This window comes from Xyrauchen texanus, chromosome 39, assembly GCF_025860055.1.
Source record: "Xyrauchen texanus isolate HMW12.3.18 chromosome 39, RBS_HiC_50CHRs, whole genome shotgun sequence".
NCBI lineage: Eukaryota > Metazoa > Chordata > Actinopteri > Cypriniformes > Catostomidae > Xyrauchen > Xyrauchen texanus.
Window position 1 is genome coordinate 32,288,672 of NC_068314.1, and position 21,739 is coordinate 32,310,410.

The following is a 21,739-nucleotide window of genomic DNA, read 5'->3' on the forward strand; positions in this document are numbered from 1 at the left end:
GACACCTGTTTTGTCAGCACAATGCAACATTACATTTATGTATTTGGCAGACACTTTTATCTAAAGCGACTTACAGTGTACTTATTACAGGGACAATCCCCCTGGAGCAACCTGGAGTTAAGTGCCTTGCTCAAGGGCCCAACAGTGGCATCTTGGTGGTGCTGGGGCTTGAACCCCCAACCTTCTGGTCAGTAACCCTGAGCCTCAACCACTGAGCCACCACTGCCCCATTAATGGCAGCGTATACTATTATAATGGGTTCTATTGCTTTTGGTGCAATGTGAATAAGATGATTTTTTTTTTTGGAGATGCAATTTTGAATCCAAAATTGATGGAACTACATAGTGAATTCACCCAACTTGTGTTACGGCCTTGCATTTATTTAACTAACTCTTTGAAAAAATACTCCCAAAAAAAGCAAATAGCAAATCCCACCTGCACTTCACTATGTTTACTTAAGGATCATGTTGTCACTGCTGACATTGGGGAGGATTTGATTGCAGATGGCAGAGGCTTTCTATTTGAAATCTCATGATCCCCTTTAGTACCGCTCAACGTGAATCAAAGCGCTCCTCGTTTAATACTTTTTCTTACTTAAAGATAAGGTCAATCCCATTGAGGATAGCTTTCTTGTTCTAGAATGTGGTGAAAATGCAAATCTTAGCATTGAATTATGTATACGGGTAACATATTTAAAAACATTGTATTTGACCTAGTGTCCTCAATTCAAACATGAAACAAATGCCTGAATGAATCTTCCCCTAACTTATCAAAATACACAATATATTTAGCATGACCAAATTCAGTGAATAACATCTCAAATAAAACTTGCATAAGATGGTCTAAAATAATTAGCACCATGGCATAACCAGGAGATAATTACTTTCTCAAGCCTCAATGGACCCTGAATAATCCTGTATTATCCATGTGTATACTCCACAAAACGGTAGTAAAAACAAGTTAATTATTCTCTGGGGTAACCATAGCATACAAATCTTGACCCTGTTGGGGGAAAAAAAAATCTGCTTAAATTAGTCTAAACTGGTTTGCTGGATTTTGCTGGTCTTTTGATGGTTTTGGAAGAGTAGTATAATGTAACATTGCAGTTTAATGTAACTTTTACCCTGATGGGCCAATCTTGAAAGGAAATCTGACACAGCTAGATAGTGGCTTTTGACTGTCACATTGTGGAGTGCAGTGATCTAATCTGAAGGTTAAACTATAGGATGATTCTCCTGTAATCTCACCAGAGACCAGTACCAGCATATTCCTCTACAGACATTCATTTATCTTCCCTTTTAGTCCTGGTGCATTCAAACCTTACATTTTAAGCAGAGTCATTTATCATACGACTGTGTCACAAAGAGCTTCAAGACATAACCCGAGGAAAAAGGCATTCACATTCCATACGATATGCACTGATGGCAAACTTTGATGTTAACGTTGGCTTGTAGATTAATTGCACCAGCCCTTTGTAGGAGATTTATTCCTTCCTTTAAGATCTTAAAATGAGCAGGTTCCACATCCTCAAACGTATTGCTTTTTTTGGTCAACTTTAGCAATATTTAATTGCGAGAGTCTTGGTGGAATATCATACAGCAGCAATATCTCAGAGAACATGGCTACACAGAACTGTCTGTCCATACTTTTGCTGTTAACAAAGGACCACAAAGCCTGGAAGATATAGAAACCAAGCTGCTGTTGATAACATGGACAGTTGCTGTCATCTCTCTTTGACTGTTGTCATGGAAACTTATTAAATGCTTATCGAAGGCCATCTGATCAATGACTAAACAAAGCGCAACAGATGTTTTACAATAATCCTTCTCATACCAACTCTCTATTTAGAAAAAAAGATGACAGATTTCACCAATTATAAGCAGAATTTGTACAAGCTGGTTGTTTATTAGCCCTTTGTCCGTGAAAACCAATAAAAATGTAGCGAGGAATAATTGTACGGCCCAATCATTAAAGGCTAAGGGTTTCTTGAATGGATTGTCATACTTTTAACCACATTGCTTTGATTACACATAGTTCTAAAATAATATTATTTTGTAGAATACATTTAAAACATGAATTGTGTTCATTATTTATTTCTATTTTATGTGTCTTTGACAGCTGAAGAGTCACTAACGAGTCATTGCAAAGGAGAAACGTATAAGGCATGACAGTGCCAGTGAACAAGGAGGAAATATTGACATTATTTTGAACTTGTTGAGCAGAAAAACAAAAACATTTCTGTGAAAACTGTGACAGAGAGTCAAACTTAAAACTTAAAAATAATGAGTATTATGATTACTGATGGTTAAAGGGTTAGTTCACCCAAAAATGTAAATTCTCTAATGATTTACTTACCTGTAATCCAAGGGTGGGGAATGTCAGGCCTCAGGCCCATATAAGGCCCGCAAGACCATTTTACCTGGCCCGCGAGGCCATTTGAGAAATAATTTGAGAAGCAAAAAATCCATCCCAGATGTGTATGACTTTCCTTCTTCAGCAAAACTGAAGTGAAGATTTTTATAAGCAGATTTCAGCTCAGTTTGTCCATACAATGCATGTAAATGGGTGCCATCAGGCTGCTGGCTGTTTGACAGTCCAAAATGAATATTTAGGCAGCATAATAGAAATCCAGTCGATCAGACAATATATTTTGTAGCAAACCTATAGGTAAATTTTTTAATACATTAATACATTTTTAATTAGCGATTTATTTTTTTACACAAACTTGTTGATTTGCATCAGAAGACATTAACTGGTCAACTGCATTTGTGTGGATTAATTTTATGCTGCCTAAATATGCCTTTTGGTCTGTTAAACATGACCCAAAATATGGCACCCATTTACATGCATTGTATGGACAAACTGATCTGAAATCTGCTTGTACTGTAAATATCTTCACTTCGGTTCTGCTGAAGAAGGAAAGTCATACACAGCTGGCTTAAAGGTAAGTAAATCATGAGATGATTTTCATTTTTGGGTGAACTAACCCTTGGTTATGTCAAAAACCTAATGGTTACTGTACAATGTTTTTAGTGAATAGTAGTTGTCATGGATTACATTTTTTGTGTAACTTGCTCAACACTGTTCATTTGTGTCTTTATTGTTTATCTTCGATGACGATTTGGTTATTCTGGAATGAACACTCAAAATAATAATTTTAAGACTTATGCGATTTTGATTTCATTACAAAATTCCATCAAATTCAATTTATGAATCTTTATTAAAATAAAATAAAAAACTAAATATTTTTATTAATTTAATTGTATTAAACATTACACATTAAAATTTTATGGAATGCTGATATGAAATTGAAATCTTTAAATCTTTAAAATAGGCTAAAATATTTTTTGAGTGTAAAAATGATTTTAATCATGTATATATCTGAAAATGCACATTTCTACAATATAAATACACTTATTTAAAAATATATTATTATTAAACCAATATAATAAATCCAAAGGCTGTGAAAACACAAAAGATCTTATGATTATGGTGAGAATCACACAATACTGATCTTTGTGCAGAATGAAGGTATGACAAAATATTGCTTATTTAAATGACTCAACAAACTTAATATGAGGAGAAATATGCAGCTTTCGAGAGAATTGAAGATAAATCAGATTGCAGACAGAATTATGTGGGGGTCAGGGGTGTATTAATTCAATCAAATTAACCAAAGGACTGGGTTTGTTTCATGGCTAAGGAACCGAGGGATGCCATTTCTATACTCTCTATTTCTTCAAATAATATCAAACACACACACACACACACACACACACACACACACACACACACACACACACACACACACACACACACAGACAAGGCTGAACTCTCAATTTATACAAAAATATTCCATTATAGGAAGAAGCTACTCTGGCCATGCCATAGGCTGCCTCAGCTTCAAAGAGCAGCCACAGTGCTATTGTACTTTGTGGAGAGCGCAAAGACCCCCATTACATGCCAGCAGTGGGTGCCTTTAGATTACCAGCGCCTGTGAAGGAATTATGATACTGATTAAACTGCTGGAAATAAGGGCAGTGATGCACATGCTGCTGCCTATTCTCTTGTGTCTATTGTACTCTCTTACATAACAGCTGGATGGCCGTTTTTTCTCATGGTTTACTCTGGGCTGAATGAAAAGAGCCAGTTAGTAACAGAAATAGCTGAGATGATAACATCATCATTGCACAAGTTCTACAAGCACTGATATTTATAGCAAACATAACTCTGCGGAGAGCGGCTCAGGGACATGTTTACCATGTCATGTGAAACAAATCAGGTGAACTGGAGTTCCCCCAAAATGCCTGGAATCATACTTTATGTGCCTCCATGCAATTGCGATTGCGCATAGAGAAAAATAAAATTTGAATTAGACAATTTGTTTTTTAGTGACCTATGATCATTTACATTATCACAAAACTTAATAAATCTGTTTTATTTCATATGTGTTTCAAACTGCCTCAGCTCTTGTTTTATTGAAAAAACTTCTACAAACATATACATGTTGAAAAGAAGCACATTTCAAGGAAAATTCTGGATACAAATTGAAAGGCATTCAAAATCTCTCCATTTTTTTTTAACATGTTTCATTACATTGTACTTTAAAGGTCAACAATAGTGGAGTAAAATGCATGAAAACTACAAACTTGGGTACAACTAATGAGAATTTGAATGTATGAATAGTAATTTTACCATTAACTAGAATTCAATAACTAATAATAATGAGGGAAATTATATTTTATATCACGTAATATTAAGGCAAATAATCTTTGTAAACCAACCCAAAATGTTGACATTTAAAGCAGGGGCAAAAATTTCATCAAAATGTTTGGGGGGGGGGGGGGCAATAAACATAACAATTCTCAAGAGCAATTTTTGAAGGGGACACCAAGGTTTTTTTTGTTGTTGCCCCGTTTGCATTTGTATTATTTTATTTCTTAAACAATTATTTTAAGAATATATCATTATATTATTTACAATACACATATTTTAATGATATTTTAGGGAGGGACAACCCTCAGATGGGGGGGTCCTGACCCCCCCGACCTACATTGTTATTGTGTCATTATGATGTATTGAATTGGTGCGTACTTATGAGGAGCGCAGCTGCGCTTCGCGAGGGAGGGAGGAACCAGACAATCAGTCAATTAAATGTACGCATAATCCTCGTCTGTGAGTGTTTAAAAGTAAAACATTATTATCTATTAAGAGCATGATTGAATGTCATAAACGACGAAAATATTAACAGCGTTGAAATAAGAGATGTAGGCCTACAGTAGAACGTCTAGCAGATGAGTCCTGCTGTGCTGATTTCCCATTTACAGCGATTATTGTTGAAATCCAAGTACAATATTATTTCTGCGAAGTTAGGTCCCATTTACACTTTGCATTAGGTCCACTAAGTTTATCTGGAAACTTCGGGAAGAATATTGTAAAGCTAAAATATTTCCTCACAGTGTTGGGTCTTTAAAATTCTCAGAGCGCATGCGCAAGTCAAGCAAAGTGTATTTTTTTCTATATATTTTTTGTGAAGTAATAAGCCTGATATTACCAGTAATAACTGAACTCGCGGACTGGCACCCGAAAGTTAATGCTTTGCTCTAATGGTATTATTTGAAATGATATAAAAATGATAATAAAAAAAAGAAAAAAAAGGAAAGAAAGGGTATGAAGTTTTGTTTTTATTTCATCACATGACAATGTACATAGCTAAGACCCTCATTGATTGTATATATTCTCTTAAATGTTGCACAGGAGCATTATAATGCTTGTTCATCTTCCCACATTTCTCACCAAACTGAACTGTACACAGAAGTCCCTGCGAAATGCCTGCCTATTGTTTATTCCCCAGAGTACAACATCTCCTTCATGGGGCTCGAAAAGCTGCATCCCTTTGACGCTGGCAAATGGGGCAAGGTCATTCACTTCTTAAAAGGTCTTACACCACTGCAGGTGTAGTTTCCCAGAGAGGCACTCTGACCACTGTGTAAGGTGATCTATGAAACACAATACACAAGAATCAGGGAATCAAAGAGCAGCAAGTCAGGTATGGTGGAGGGTATAGGTGGAGGGATGTAGACAAGGATAGAGAGAGGCGCAATCAGTGAGGCAGAGAAAATGAGGGAAGCTGAACTCCCCTCGGGAGCAAGAGCAAGAGGAGGTATGCATCTTGGCTTCTGCTGCAAGGTCAGGGGCAAAGGGTAACTCTTGCAACACTTCTGATGAACTAGTCAGCAGCACAAACACACACACACACACACACACACACACACATATATATATATATATATATATATATATATATATATATATATCCAAACCCTAAACCTAACAATGATTTTAATAGGTAATTCACTGTGGTATGTACCACAGAGTATAGAAAATATCAGGGTTTGAAACACAGCACAACACATACCAGGGGATTGACAAGCAGTAATGAGTTAACATAAAGTGTTAGAATGGAGCTAAAATTTGATGCCTTTATTGTATAGCAATTTTAAATTCATTGTTTTTGATTGGCTGGTCTCTATGTGAATAAAAGTGTTACTTTCTGTACAAGTCAAGTTGTATGATAACTGACATTATCACCTTCTTATACAAAGTATTACGAGTTGTCATGAGACTGTATTGGGTGTCCACATTGTTGTTGGTCCATTATACTTTGATATGTTTCCCGAGGAACAGTTCATGAGGCCAGTGAAGCAGATCTTCTTGTAGTTCACACTGCACGTTACCAGTCCAGACTCAAGGTAGAGATACAGTCTCTGCTGTGTACATTCCTCGGCCTGTGTTTTCACTCAGTTCTTCTCCCGAGACCTATAGTACCATAGACTGATGGCAAAAGGTTTCTAGAAGTAAAACAAAGTGTCAATTATAAAAGCATCATTGTGATTTTCAAACCATTGTATCCTTTATTTTAAACTGACTTGCAAATGTACTCATTTCAGTCCTTTTAGGAGATCTATTATAGCCTCATTAAGACTGTGGACATTCCCTACTTGATGAAAAAGACATCTAGACCTCCCATTTTATCTCAGCAGCAATGAGCCAATGATGCACATAGGAAGTGTACAATAGCAAATTACACTGGATTACTCAGAGCAGGCCTTTATGTCTATCCAAATCAATCAGTTTTCAGTGTTCTGTACAGATTGCAGTCTGCCAAGGCCCTAATGCACTCATGAGTCAGGTGTCTCCCCATGCAGACCACACAATGAGGGCGGCTCAAAGGCTTTTAAATGATCCCACAGGCATTTGATCCTCAGGCTTCCAATATTTAAGAGGAATCTATATATGATGTTGCATGTGTTTCTTGAGTAGCTGCTTATAGCTGACTCCCGACTGTTCACTCTTGAAGGCTGATCGTACAGCTAGTTGGTCACATTTTAAATCGGCTATGTATGTATTCACTCTTTCCCTTATTGCATGCAGAATGCTATCTTGGAAGGCTCCAGAGAGGTATCTGAGTTCTACTGTGACCAAATATTTACTTGCTCCACTCTTTCTTTCACTCTGTAATATACCGTAGAGTCTCTTCATCCTGCAGTAACATTTTCAAAAAAATCTAACCTGCACAAAAATAATTTTCTTATTGAGTATTTGTGTCGGTTTTCCAGTAAAAATATCTATACATTATTAAAAGAAGATACATTTACTTTAGAAGCAAAAGTACAAGATATTTCTTTCTTGGTTTCAGAGAAATCTGTAGCGAACACACACACACAAGATGAGACAGTCACAATGTCGGATGAAACTGCTTTATTAAAAGAAAGCAGTGCAGGCGAAAGTACAAAGGGCAAATCCAGTGAAGAGTTGTCGAGGGAAGCGTAGGGTCAAAAGCCGGGGGAATCAAAGTATCAACAACGGGGAAATCCAATGAGAATGGTCGAGGGAAGCGAGGGTCAAAGCCGGGGTAATCAGAATACAGTAGCGGGAAGGACTAAACAGGGGAGCTAGGGGAACAAGAGAGCTGGCAAGCTAAGGGGTAACGAATCAAAGGGGGGTCAAAACTAGACGAGACTAGCGGGGGGGTCAGAACTAGACGAGACTAGCGGGGGGCAAAGATACGGGAAACTAAACACAATAACCAACACCCGTGAAACGGAAGTGCTGTGGTATTTATAGTGACGAGTGCAAGTGTAAACAACGAACAGGTGATGAGACGAGTGCAGGTGAAACTAATGTGCAGGAGGATTGGAAGCGCGTGAGAAACTCGAGGAAGGGAGATAACCTACGAGCATGTGAGCGAGTAGGAGCAAAAGTGGGCGTGAGGGCTCGAGCGAGCAAAAAGAGCATGAAAAGCTCGAGGGGGCGGAGCGAGGGAGTGAGGTCGAGGGAGTGAGTATGTGTGCGACGAAGCGGGGATGGGGCAGAGGAGCGGGGTTCGTGACAAAATCTAACCATTAAGTTTATAAAAATTATTTTCCCAATGGGGTAAGAAAAATACTTGGTTCAAAGGGAATTTTTTTTTCCCCCTCATTGGCAAATAATTTTTTATTGTTTTAAACATAAACACCAATACATTTTATTAGATTTCTCAAAAATAAAAATAATACAAAAATTTTAAGTATGTTTAGATAGTTTTACTAAAAATCTTACAAAATATTTTTGCAGCATACTCCCCTATTCCAATAACAATATCTACACCAATAGGCCAATATAAGGCTGATAATATGCTGATTAATATACAGTAACTTAATGATACATACAAAACTGCTTTACACAATGTGAACTCATGTAAAAAATATATGAAAACAGAAAATGTGCACTATCCATTGACAAGATTTTGTAACTGATACTAGGCCAACTAGACACAGTTATTCAGAGTGTATCTCAAAGTGTCCAAATATTGGCTGATTAATCAGCCTGGTCAATATATCAGCCTATCACTGATACTGGATTTATTCTACTCCCAGAGATGGATTCAAAATATGATTTACTGTACAATTTACCACCAACCTCTCTTTCAATAACACTATCATTCAGTTTTGCTATTTGATTATATTCTGATATTAATGACATACATTTTTATTGTGTTTTATGTTACAATATCTATTAATTGTAATTAAGAAGTCATTGTAGTTGTAATTTAGGATTGGTTACCTGGAAAAATGTGCATGTGATTTCTGCCCCTCTTCCGGTCTTTGGTAGTTGCCACCTTCTCAGAAATCTCTGCTGTTCCTGCCCAACTTTCTGGTACAGCGCAAAGTTCTGAGACCCTTGGTAACCTACCCTCATGGTAGGTTTCAAATATCAATTTCACTCAGAGATGTTTGATTTTCATTAGAAGTCATAATTTTGAATCAATCCTAAGGAATCCTAATATTAATTTTCTCATAGGATCCCAACCAGTATTCCCTCAAAATGCTTGTGCATACTTCGGTACTCCACTATTCTCCCCAATTCCCAATGCCCTCTAGGTCCTCATTGTGGCGTAGTGACTCGCCTCAATCCGGGTTGGCCGAGGACGAATCTCAGTTGCCTCCATGTCTGATACCGTCAATCCGTGCATTTTATCACTTGGCTTGTTGAGCGTGTAACTGCAGAGACGTAGCACAGGTGGAAGCTTCACGCTATTCTCTACGGCATCCATGCACAACTCACCACATGCCCCACCGAGAGCGCAAACCACATTATAGTGACCACAAGGAGGTTTCACCCAGCTAATGCTGTTAATTATACAGGAAACCTTTTAACTAGGAAAATATTAATTTTACTAATTATATTTTATTACTTTTTCATCATTTTGGTCACATTTTGGCTTTTTAAAAATGAACAAATATGTGTATTTAATCAATAAATAAGATATACATGAGTGAAATGTAAACATTTACCAGCCAGTTGCCAAATATATTCACTTTAATGGCATAGTGCAAATTTTGGTTGCAAATGCGAGTGATTTCCTCTCATTGTGTAGAGGGTTGCGCATTGAGTGAGATCGTTCTTGGGATTTAAGAATCAATATCGTTCAAATGAAGATCGCGATTAATCAGAAACAAATATTTTTACCCACCACTAGTGCTCTGAAAAAGATTACACAACATCTTTAAGAATCAAATAAATATTAAAACAAGGAATTAATTTTATTCAGTAGAATAGTATCTAATTTGATCTTGTAGGTCTTAAGATTTTATAATATCTCATAGGTTGTTATTTCTTGATTTAGAGAAATCTTACATTGTGTCTACACTGCAAGTGTTGAGTGCAAAAAAATCCAATTGAAATGCTGTATACATTACTTCAGGATTTTTTGACAAGGGATTGTACAAAACCAGGTTTGTTTTTCACAGCTCAGAGAATCTAGCCAGTGAGTCATCATCTTGCTCAGGCACTGGATCCACGGTGGACTGTTCAAAGTTTCACTAGGAAATAGGAACATTTGGTGACAGAAAGGCTTTGTAAGGGCCCAGTCTGAACCTCTCATAGGCATACGTTGAAATAACCTGGGGAGGAACAGCCTGTAGGAAAGTTTCTGAACATCTGTTATAGAGACACTCTGAGGAGTTTCTCACAGGTAACACAACCACATTAACAGCCTCTTTGAAGCTATCATAGAAACAGGACCATTACTTGCTGTTTTTCCACCAAGAAGGAAAGGCTTAGAGTGCTACTTTAATTTACTAATGAGTTTTATTTCTCAGAGGAAGTTTCTGTTTTTTTGGATCTTAATAACCTGCTTGGATTTTTGTGCATCCGGACCCATAATGGTTTTCTCAGTAGGACTTGCTAGCTGACATTTAAACTGTTGTATTTAAAAATAAATCACATTTAAGCAAACATTAAACATTGTGAGTCCAGCTGAGAATGGTATTTTCTACCAAAACAATTTTTTTTCTCCCATTTTCTCCCCAATTTTGGCATGCCCAAAGTCCTCATGGTGGCGTAGTGACTCGCCTCAATCCAGGTGGTGGAGGAAGAATCTCAGTTGCCTCCACATCTGAGACAGTTCATCTGCGCATTTTATCACGTGCGCGTTACTGCGGAGACCTAGCGTATGTGGAAGCTTCACGCTATTCTCCACGGCATCCATGCACAATTCACCATGTGCCAGACCAAGAGCGAGAACCGCATCATGGTGACCACGAGGAGGTTAATCCAACGTGACTCTACCCACCCTAGCAACCGGGCTATTTGGTTGCTTAGGAAGCCTGACTGGCATCTTTACTTGCTGAGCTACCCAGGCTCCCAGCAAATGTGTTTTTTATCTCAAATTTGCTTTTATTTATCTCAACTTTAGCGCCACACAATGGACATTTTACCTTGAAATTGACACAATCGTGTAAGGAGCAACGTAGCATCATTTTGCAAATAATGTCACCACAGTCACATAATTTTCATGAGATCAGGCTAAGATTTTTAGTATTACTATGGTGCTTGCCTGTGCAAAAGTTGGTGCTGCAAAGGTTGTGAGGGCATGACTATATGATTGCTAAGGTGTTCTGGATGGTTGCTAGGGCATTGCTCGGGGCCCTCCTTGAGGATGCCCTAGTGCAGTTTCCTACCGTCCCTGTTATTTCAGCAATGTAAAAGACAGCAAAAAATTATCTTGTGGTATGCCAGGTGTTCTCCACAGTGTGTCTGTGCTTTGACAAACCATAATGTGCGACAGACGAACTCACTATGAGTGTGCCCCACACGTCCCTCTCAGCCCGAGAACATAATTATACCTCCTGTCGAGTGCTTCTCATGGCCTGCTAATTGACATTTCTTTTAGCAGTTGACTGACTGCATGGAGATATAGACGTTGTTCGTGAAACATGGGAGTATGTGTGGGCCGTCCCCATCTTAGGTTGTGTGCCGGGAAGTTCAAGGTGAGACAACATTTACCATATAATTGTGGGAGTTTTGGGAGGAATTATCATAATGGGATGACTCAAGTCATCAAACTCTGCTTTGTTGTTGTGCATTTGTTTATTATCAGACACCTTATGTGAGCAGTATGAATAATCAGAAGAATCAGAATCAGAATGAGCTCTATTGCCAAATATGCTTTCACATACAAGAAATTTGTCTTGGTGACAGAAGCTTCCAGTGCAGAAACAACAAGAAGACAGAGATACAAAATAATAATAATAATAAAAAAAATTGTATAACAAAATTGAATGGAAAAATATAAGTATATATAGAAATCTACAATAAGACAAATATATATATATATATATATATATATATATATATATATATATATATATACATACATACATACACACACACACACACACACACACACACACACACACACGTATGTACAAATACAAATCTGTTATATACAGATGCAAGGGAATAGAATATATGGCAGAAGAGGTAGGATATGTTGGATGAATATAAACAGACTAAGCTGTGTATTGCTCTTAATTATTGCTCAATAGGGCAGTTTTAACTGTTCATGAGATGGAGAGCCTGAGGGAAAAAAACATTCCTGTGCTCAGTGCTCTGTAGCACCATCCAGAAGGCAACAGTTCAAAAAGGTAGTGGGCTGGGTGTGTGGGGTCCAGAGTGATTTTATCAGCCCTCTTCCTCACTCTTGAAGTGTTCAGTTCTTGAAGGGTGGGCAGGGGGCAACCAGTAATCCACTCAGCAGTCCAAAATGTCCTTTGTTGTTCTGATGTCCGATTTTGTAGCTTAACCAAACTAGACAGTTACTGAAGTGCAGAGGACAGGCTCAATGACTGCTGAGTAGAACTGTTTCAGCAGCACTGGTGGCAGGTTGAACTCCCACTACTGGAGAAGGAAGTACAACCTCTGCTGGGCCTTTTTCACAATGGAGTCAATGTGGGTCTCCCACTTCAGGTTCTGTGAGATGGTAGTGCCCAGGAACATGAATGACTCCACTGCTGCCACAGTAATGTTTAGAATGGTGAGTGGGGTCAATGTTGGGGTGTTCCTCCTAAAGTCCACAATCATCTCCACTGTTTTGAGCGTGTTCTGCTCCAGATTGTTTTGACTGCACCAGACAGCAAGCCGTTCAACCTCCCTTATGTATTCAGACCCATTGTCATCTTGTAGTGTCAGTAGTGTCATCTGCAAACTTCAGGAGCTTGACAGAGGGGTCCTTGGCGGTGCAGTCATTGGTATACAGGGAGAAGAGTAGTGGGGAGAGCACACATCCATGGGGGGCATCGGTGCTGATCTTGCAGGTGCTGGAAATGAATTCCCCCAGTCTCACTAGCTGCTGCCTGTCCGTCAGAAAGCTGGTGATCCACTGAAAGATAGACATGGGAACAGAGAGTTGATGTAATTTAGTCTGGAGAATAGCTGGGATGATGGTGTTGAAAGCCAAACTGAAGTCCACGAAAAGGATCCCTGCATATGTCCCTAGTCTGTCCAAATGTTGCAGGATATGATATAATCCCATGTTGACTGCATCATTCACAGACCTGTTTGCTTGATAAGCAACTTTAAGGGGATTTAGAAAGGGTTCAGTGATGTCCCTTAGGCCAAAACCAGTTTTTCAAACGACTTCATGACCACAGATGTCAGAGCGATGGGTCTGTATTCATTAAGTCCTGTGATTTTGGATAAGATCCTATGTGAACACTTGTCTTTGTTTTAATAGCACTACTCCAACAATAACTGGTTGGGCTGAGCTGTGGAAATTATTTTAGAGATACAGCATGTGGTGGTTAATAATGTGTTTCCATTGGTTCCTTTCCACCAACAGCTGTCAGGTAAACTACTAGTGATTTTCTAGTACCAAATTAGCAATTTAGAACGATTACTCAAGGATAAGGTGTTGGAGTGATGGCTTCTGGAAATTAGGCCTGTCTAGATTTGATAAAAAATGACTTTTTTCAAATAGTGATCAATGCGATCACTTGACTTGACCTGACTTGACTTGACTTTGAATGCCACTTTGGTGAATTAAAGTACCAATTTCCTTCCGAAACAGCAAACTCTATATATTATTCCAAACTTTTGGCTGCCAGTGAATATCTATATCTATATCTATATCTATATCTATATATATATATATATATATATATATATATATATATATATATATATATATATATATGGGCCACAAAGCGGTGCTCTTATATGCCTTAGGGGGCAGCGATATGCAGTAGCTTTTAAATGGGAAAAGAAAATGTTGTCCATATATTTTGTTGATGACAAAGCAACTAGTCAAATTCTATAGTTATTTGGTACAAAGACACATTTCACTTGAAAGATGTACCAAATTAGGTATATGTTAACATGGACAGATTAATTGTATTGTATGGTGAATTGTTGGTAGCCGAGAGCATGAAAATGTCAAAATTCAAGACATTCTCAATAATTTTGCACATTGCTATGCAGTGCATGGTAATATACATAAATCTGATTTTAAGAAAGTTGTTGTTTATTTTTGATGATAAAAAGTTTCTGTACTATTTTGGAGCACTCATTGATGGCTAATGTAAAATCTGGGTCCTGAAGCAAAACCAGTCGAGAACCACTGCTGTTGAGGATACTTTTGGTGTGCTTTTTCAGCTGCATTAAGAGCGTAAGGTGATTTGAATAAAATATTAATCATGAGTAAATTTATGTGCACTCAGGTCCTTGAATTGATTAAAAATGATTGAAGACTCAAACTTGTGATGCACTTATACTGATAAATCCCCTATCAGTTAAAACCCCAAAGAGAGAGAAGGAGAAAGTTAAAAAGGAAAGATAGAGCTGAGTTGAGCTTAGATATGCCGCCCAGGAGCAGCTCAGGGCCCCAGGCTCGCTGATAACCTTCTACAAATGCAAAGCTTTGCAGTGGCTGCAGCCAGGGGATTGAGCTCAAGAGTGACGTGTGTGTGTGTGTGTGTGTGTGTTCATATATGTGTAGTACTCCTCTCTTAAGCCCAAAGTATACTTCGGTTTTAATGCAAACACTTATCATATGCGTTCAGTCGAACGCTCAGCCTTAAGATGTATACTCCAGTTGACTGTGTAGTGTGTGCATGAATACACAGGCGGCTGACGCATGTGCGCTATGAAAAAGGGACTATTTCCATCTCAGCTGTGAATGTTGCCACCTTGTAGACCCACTAATTAGTGCAAATAATTCCAAGCCCATGAGCGTATTGCTTGGGTAGAAAACGCATACACGTTCAGTGTCGAACGCTCGGCTGATGACAACATTTCTTTGAGATGTGTTGAAGGGTATTTTCTGTAAACTGTATTTTGGTATTGTAACTGGCAAACACAAATATCTATGAACTTGTTACAGTTTCAAAAGTAAATTTCTCGGTTTAATGGCACTTTTGCACTACGCGTTACAGTTCGACTCGCCTCAACTCTACTCGCTTTACTTTTCTGAGCTTGCTTTTCCACTGCTGTATAGTGCCGCCTCAACATGGGTGGAATTACAGGCTGATCGTCATAGTTACACCGCTTCTACTGCCGTGACATCATCTTAAACATGATACAAATATTACTGACCAAAACAATAACACGACCGCTAGCTGTTAGCTACTAGCTCATTGTGCTGCATAAAGCAATTGTTGCATGGTGATTTTACACAAGTGTAACAGTTAAATTGGCCTGGTTGTTTTAGAAGCAAGCGTCCAGTACCTGGTCAACTAAATAAAGTGAAGCTTTCAAGCAGAGTATAAAGTTAACATAACAAAACATACCATCCTCCATTGTGGATCAACGCCAGTCCAGGACACTCACCCTCCCATTGCTAGCCGTTTAGATAGCATACATTTGGTCGAACCAATTCCATTTTTCCTTGATGGTTCTGTGGTCACTTTTAAGTTTGTTTTTTTTACTTTTCCCTACACTGTTGGTTGGTCCAGTGTTAACTGTGTGCGGCCAACAGCTGATACACTTCCTATACATTCCCCCTAAAAAAAGTATCAGGTACTATCCAAAGTAGAAAACCCCCAAAAAGCGAGCAGAGTCGAGTTGAGTCGAGTTGTACCATGCAGTGGAAAAGCCCTATAACAGAACCTAAGGTCATGCAAATGCATATGGAGACAATTAGATTACATTTGACAAGACAAAGCGATAAAAGAAATGGAGATCAGGTTTCATTGAGGGCACTTTTGAAAGACGAGTGCTGATTATTATTTCAACAAAGCAGCATCAATCCACAAGTTTTCTTTTTATTGCAAGCCTCATTGTAATGCTCCACTCTTGGAAGGCAGCCTTATCAGTCATATACATATGGATAACCCTTGCTGTGAGGGAAACACCATTTTAAAGCCATTTCCTGTTATTCCTCTGCCAATTAAATGTGTTGGATAGATTGGATTTTTCTTATGCTCATAGAAGATAATAACAGAAGCGGAGGAAGAGGGTGTCTAAGATAGAAGGCAGATAAGTGAAAAAGGGAAAGCTTGTATGAAAAAAACATTCACAACTGAAATAACTTACTAAACAGAATGTGTTTAAATATTACAAATGCAAAGGCTGTTTAAAAAACTGCAAGAACCCCCTCCTAAGTCATTAGTAGACTATATATGCACAGAACTTTAGTGTGAAGTTGAAAGGCTTTGTAATCAGAGATGAAAGAAGTTCAGATTATGTTGTATCCACCCTCAGATTTAGTTACTCCTTTGATTTATCTGGCACATAAACAGATTTTATTTAGTTTCCCCTTTAATTTTTTGTTGACTCAAAAAGAGTAAAATGCCAGCTGGAAAATTACATCATGGGAGTAAAGTGTTTTTTCTTGTTTTAGGCTGGAAAGTTGGCAATGGATAGAGGATGGGCAATAAATGTGGGTGAGTTCTCTTTCTAATGGTCCCAATCACAGTTCAAAAAACATATGTAGAGAGAATGAGTGCATCTTACTGTAGCTCATGGATTTGCTATGCATCCTGCATATTTTCTTCTCTACCATCTCAGAATAACTCAAAACTGTTGATTGTAAAAAGAAATTACATTGAAAGAAATTTGAAATGGAGTGTCTCTTTCATATTAAAGGGAGAGTTCACCCAAAAATGAAAACACATAAAGAGATATTAAAACTTCAGTTTTCAAACACTGAGGGACTAAAGCTGCTGAGCTCCAAAAATGACAAACGACGCATCGTGCCAGATTTGACATAAATGACAAAACATGCAAAAATCGGTTTATGTCATGTCAAGCCTGAAGAGATTGCATCCTGAAAACCATTGGCATAAAAATGATTGCTCAAGAGATCTATCTACTACAAAGAAGATGTCAATATAGCGCACATGTCAGATGGACTACCCGATGGCTTATTTTTTTTGTCATTTTTTAGAGTTCAATTTTATTTGTTTCATTAGTTCCCATTCACATTCAATTTATGGAAAAGAGCAGCTTGGACATTCTGCTGAATTTCTTTTCTGGCCAACAGAAGAAAGTCATACAGATTTGAAATCACATAAGTGTGAGTAAATTATGACAGAATTATCCTTTTTGGGAGAACTGTTCCTTTAAGATGGAACTAAAAGTTTGGAACTTCTCGACAAAAGACAAAACAATACCATAATGCCAGTACTGTTCTCCTTTAGGAAATTTCATTCAAAAAGCATGCATCCAGATGCTATACATCCATTGCTTACCAGGAGATGCATATATGGATGAGATTTCGTCATAATCTTCCCTATCACCACATTTTAAATCTGACAATTGCAGTGAGAATGAGTGGATCTTACCTTTGTTTAAGGAAATTTGACAGTTGGAAGGCAACCTCTCTTTAATATTAAGATGTAACTGGGTTGAGATAATCTACAAATGAAAATTATTTTTGAAGAAATCTACAATGAAATGTGTAATATAAAGAAATTAGAGAGTTGGAAGTGAACTTCTCTTTTAATATTAATATGTAACAGAGTTGAACAATTCTACAATAAAAATGTTAATTTAAAGAAAATTATTATTAAATCCACAATGAAATCAATATATAAGACACTAGAGTTAGAAGGGAACTTCTCATTAGTATTAAGATATAACAGGGTTAAAGTACTGTACTATACAATACAAATTATTGTTTAAGAAATCTACAGTTTAAAAAAATTAAATAAAAAATAATTAAGAGCTTTAAGAAGAAAATAGGAATTATCAACTAATAAAAATCTACAAAGCAAATGGAGGAATTACCAGCACCCACAACTTCATATCAAATCAGACCTCCTGATTCATTCGATTTTACAAAGCCAAACCACTTTGAAAGACGGATCAGACGATTTGAAAGGTTCAGATTTGCACCAAGTTAACACACTGATTTATTGCATGGGAGACAAAGCTGATGACATTTTGTGTGGATTAGTCATGACTACAGAAGAGCGTGGAAATTATGAAACTGTGCAGAATAAATTCAAGGAATACTTAACTGGCAAAATAAATGTGATCTATGAGAGAGCAAAGTTTAACTCCAGGAAACAAGAGCCAGATGAACCAGTTAATGATTTTATCACTGCGCTGTATTCATTGTCGGAACGCTGTGCTTTTGGAACTCTGAGAGATGAACTTATTAGAGACAGAATTGTCGTCGGATTAAAAGATATCAAACTGTCAGAGCGCCTTCAATTACATGCAAACCTAACTCTGGACAAAGCCATAACAATGGCCAGGCAAAGCGAAGCAGTGAGAAAACAGCAGGCTGAACTTAGGCAGGAAGAAGACGAAGACCTAAAGGTAGATGCTGTACACAAACAGATGTACAGGCAGGATTTAACCAAAAAGCCAAAGTCAGGAAAAGGTGGGAATTGGCTGAATTTTCAGAAAAAACATAAAGAGAAACCAAAGATATCAAGCTGCATGAGATGTGGAAAATCCCCATATCATGTAAAAGATCTCTGCCCAGCCAAAGAAGCTGTCTGTCATCAGTGCCATAGGACAGGGCACTATAAGAGCCATTGCCATTCAAAAACTGTGCTTCATGAGGTTAAAGAGGACTGTGATTCAGATGAAGAGCAAGCATTCCTCGGAGCTGTAGACTCAAACACTCAAGGCTGGTACACAACCGTTCACATCTTGGAGCGACTGGTGAAAATGAAAATGGACACTGGGGCAGACGTCACAGCAATACCTGAATCCATCTTTGGTCTGCTGGCCTCAAATAAAAACACAGGCCTTAAGAAAACGCGCAAAGTGCTGATGGGACCAGGAAAGAATGTCTTGGACGTGAAAGGAGTATTTTCTACCGCCATCTCGAAAAATGAGAAAAATATAGAGGAAGACATCTATGTGGTCAAAAATCTCTTCACATCACTTCTGGGCAGACATGCCATTGAAAAGCTTAACCTTATTACAAGACTGGATAACATCACAGAATGCAAGTGGCAAGAGAAATATCCAAAAAAGAGGAGTTATCCAGGATGGTGAAGCAGGACATCATCAAAAAAGTTGAAGGACCTAGTGACTGGTGTTCTGGTATGGTTCCGGTTCTTAAGCCTGATGACACAGTAAGAATTTGTGTTGACCTGACTAAATTAAACAGTGCGGTTAGACGAGAGAAGTTTATTTTGCCCTCAGTAGACCACACACTAGGACAGTTAGGGGGAGCAAAAATCTTCACCAAATTAGATGCCAATTCAGGATTTTGGCAGATCCGTTTGGCTGACGAGTCTCAACAATTGACTACCTTCATTACGCCATTTGGGCGCTACTCTTTTAAGAGACTTCCATTTGGGATTTCCAGTGCTCCAGAGCTGTTTCAAATGAGAATGTTTCAGATTTTGGAGGGACTGGATGGAGTAACATGCCACATGGATGACATCCTCATATATGGAAGATCTCCAGAGGAACATGACATCAGACTCGACGCAGTATTAAAGAGGGTGCAGAAAGCTGGCCTGACGCTTAACAGAAAGAAGTGTGAATTTGCAAAGACTGAAGTCAAGTTCCTAGGCCATAAGCTATCCTCAGCTGGATTACAGCCCGACCGAGTCAAACTGGCTGCGGTTCAAAATATGCGTGAGCCTCAACAAGCGTGTCTGAGAGTACACGCAGCTTTCTTGGAATGATGAACCAATTGGGGAAGTTCATTCCAGACCTGGCCGAGAAAACAAAGCCTTTGCGAGACCTCCTTTCATAACTTTATTAATTAATAACAGTATATTCAGTAACAGGTGAATATTCATAAATCATTAAACATTCTGATGGCCGCTGGTACAAAGGACTTCCTGGTACATTCAGACTTGCACTTTGGTGCGATCAATCTATGGCTAAAGGTGCTCTTGTTGATCACCCCAAGAGCATGGATTGGATATAAGGGAATCCTTACATCCAATCTAGATGCGCATTGCATACGCGTCTAGAGCATTAACTCCAACTGAGCAGAGATATGCTCAAATAGAGAAGGAGGCTCTAGCACTTGTTTGGGCATGCAAGCGTTTCAGCTGCTATCTCATTGGGAAGCATTTCTTTCTCGAGACAGACCATAAGCCACTTCTGAGTTTACTGAGCACAAAACATCTGGATGACTTACCACCAAGGTTTCAAAGGTTCAGAATGAGACTTATGAGATATTCCTACGAGATTAGCCATGTTCCAGGAAAACAGTTCACAACTCCAGACACACTGTCAAGAATGCCCAGTATGAGCGATATAAAGGTTGATGACTCAACTCTCATGGAAGACACAAATATTTACCTTGCCCAAATAGGCAAAAGCTTCCCTGCCTCAAAGAGCCACCTAGACAACATTCGACAGGAGTTAAAGAAAGACCCTGTATGCAGCCAAGTAATGAGGTTCCATGAGCATGGATGGCCGAGAACTGTGCAGGCTAGTGAAAAACTCAGACCTTACTGGCTGGAAAGAAACATGATTTCCATCCTCGACGGACTGCTTCTACATGGGACAAGGTTGATAATCCCTGCCTCACTCCAAAGTTCAGTTCTCCTTCAGATTCATCAGGCACACCAGGGAATAGAAAAATGTCGTCAAAGGGCAAGACAGTCTGTGTGCAAAAATGTGATGAGTGTACAAAGGCTTCCATGACAGTTGTAGAACCGCTACAACCTACAGACTTTCCACCATATCCATGGCAGAGAGCGGCTACAGACCTGTATGAACTAATGGGACAAAAGTACCTTTTGACTGTTGATTACTATTCAAGAGTTGTCGATGTAATCAAATTGGCATCAACTTCTTCGGCAACCATAATAGAACATCTTAAAGCAGTATTTGCACGGAATGGGGTGCCTGAGATGCTAATATCTGACAATGGGCCACAGTATAGCAGCGCTGACTTCTGGGAGTTTTCGAGGGAATATGACTTTAAGCACATAACAAGCAGCCCACGGTATCCACAAGGGAATGGTGAAGCCGAACGAGCGGTGCAAACTGTCAAAAAACTCCTGGGGAAAACGTAAGATCCATTCAAAGCCTTGCTTGCATACCGCTCTACACCACTTGCAAATGGCTATAGTCCAGCGGAATTGTCAATGGGCAGAAGACTGAGAACAGGCTTACCAACTCTGCTGTCTCTTCTCACACCTAAACTTCCAGATGTTGACAAACTGAAACAGTTTGAATCCAGCTTACATGCTCGAACAAGAAATTCGTACAATAAGAGACATAGAGCAAGATCTTTGTCACCACTGAAGCCCGGACAGACAGTTTGGATTAAGGACCAAGCCGTCACTGCGAAAGTGATCCGACAGCAGGCCCCAAGGTCGTTTGTTTTGAAAACCTCACATGGAAATATTTGACGTAACAGACGGGTGTTGGTGCGACTCCACCACCCTGAAAAAGGAAAAGAACACACAGTTGATTTGCCAGACTTTTGTGAGGATGATCATGTACCTGACTGTCAAGCAGCAACAGTTCCTCAACCAGCTCCAAG

General features: G+C 38.6%; 1 pseudogene; it reads left to right on the forward strand.

The window, feature by feature from the left end:
* The first annotated feature begins 3,525 nt into the window (after positions 1-3,525).
* Positions 3,526-21,739, forward strand: part of LOC127632713 (histone deacetylase 11-like) — a 42,141-nt pseudogene continuing 23,927 nt past the window's right edge.